Source organism: Crocuta crocuta, unplaced genomic scaffold, assembly GCF_008692635.1.
Source record: "Crocuta crocuta isolate KB4526 unplaced genomic scaffold, BGI_CrCroc_1.0 scaffold505, whole genome shotgun sequence".
Classification (NCBI taxonomy): Eukaryota; Metazoa; Chordata; class Mammalia; order Carnivora; family Hyaenidae; genus Crocuta; species Crocuta crocuta.
The window spans coordinates 132,693-134,456 of record NW_027528808.1 but is presented as its reverse complement, the minus strand read 5'-3'; positions in this window follow the sequence as shown (position 1 = coordinate 134,456).

Below are 1,764 nucleotides of genomic sequence, written 5' to 3'. Positions count from 1 at the left end.
TTTAAGTCTATAATCATGCCCTCCCAAACCCCAATGCCTGGCAACCACTGATTCTTCATCATTATAATTATCTTTGAGAAAGTCATATGTTTTTAATGTTTTTTTTTTCTGAGAGAGAGAGAGATACAGCGTGAGCAGAGGAGGGTCAGAGAGAGGCGGAGACAGAATTCAAAGCAGGCCTCAGGCTCTGAGCTAGCTAGCTGTCAACACAGAGCCCGACGTGGGGCCCGAACCCACGAACTATGAGATCATGACCTGAGCTGAAGTCAGATGCTTAACCGACTGAGCCACGCAGGCACTCCTGAGAATGTCATTTAAATGGAATTACATAGCATTTAACCTTTTGAGACTGGCTTCCTTCACTTAGCAAAATGCTTTTGAGATTTATACAAATTGTTACATGTACCAATAGATTTTTCCCCCACTTGTCCTGTATTATATAAATGTACCATAGTTTATCTATTTACTCTTTAGTGGACATTTAGGGTTTAGTGATTATGAGTAACTCCTTCTCATTTGTGTATGTACCTAAGTTTTTTTCTCTCTAAGGCAAACACTCAGGAGTGGAGTTGGTAAGTGTATGTGTAACTTCATAGGAAACTGCTAAACTGTTTTCCAGAGTGACTGTACCATTTTGCATTACATGAGCAGTGTAGGAGAGTTCTGGTTGGTCTGGAACTTCTGAGCACTTGGTATTTTTTTATTCTCACCATTTTAATAGATGTATACAAATATTGTGGTACATTTTAAAATTTAAATTCAAATTAGTTAACATACAGTGTAGTCTTTGCTTCAGGAGCAGAACCCAGTGATTCATTTCTTACATATCACACCCAGTCCTCATCCAAACAAGTGTCCTCCTTAATGCCCATCACCTATTAGCCTATTCCCCCCACCTGCCTCCCATCCAGCAACCCTCAGTTTGTTCTCTGTGCAGGCATGAACTAGGCAGTTAGTCCCACTCCACCAAGTACTATGCCTCCCTGGAACTCAGCTGGGATTCAAACCCTGATGTCTTAAAGTCTCCCACTGCACACACCCTGGTTTCAGGGAAGTGCCGATCACCCTGCTGATAAATGGCCTCCGGCTGGAAGGTGCTTGCCGGGTCCTTTGTCCTTTGAAAAGCTGAATACTTTCCTCCCACAGCACTCAAGGAAGAGGATTGCTTTCTCCCACTGCAGACTGCACCTCTGAACTAGTTACCAGGCCCAGGGCTGGTGCCCCTCCTCCCCAGGCATGCAAACAGGGCAGCTGGCCCGAGTCCAGAGAAAGCCCCGCAGAGATTGGATCTTTCTCCGTTTTTTTCCTGATCACTAGTCTGTGGTTTATCTATTGTTCAAATACAGTCCTACACTTTCACAGCCTCTATTTCTCTTCCTTTTGTCTCTCTACAGAAAGGGACCCCTCCCCTCCAAGCCTACGCAGCGGTTTGTCTCACCCAGTTTGCGGTCACACACCTTTGGCCTGCCAGGTTGTCCCCGTGAGCCCCTGGAGATCTCTCTGTCACTCTGCAGCCCGGACTCTTGGAATTCAAAGTCCTCTGGCCTCAACATTGCTGTTTGAGGAATGAGGGAACTTCAGGTCCCCCAACTTCTCTGCCATGTTGGTGCATCTACTCTTTTTTTCTTTTAACCTCCATTAACATGATAGATGGTTCTCCATCCCCTCACTTGTAATCTGCAAGTGTCTTTATTTCTAAAATGAGTCTCTTGTAAGAAGCAAATATATGGGTCTTGTTTTTTTTTTATCCTTTTTGATACCCTA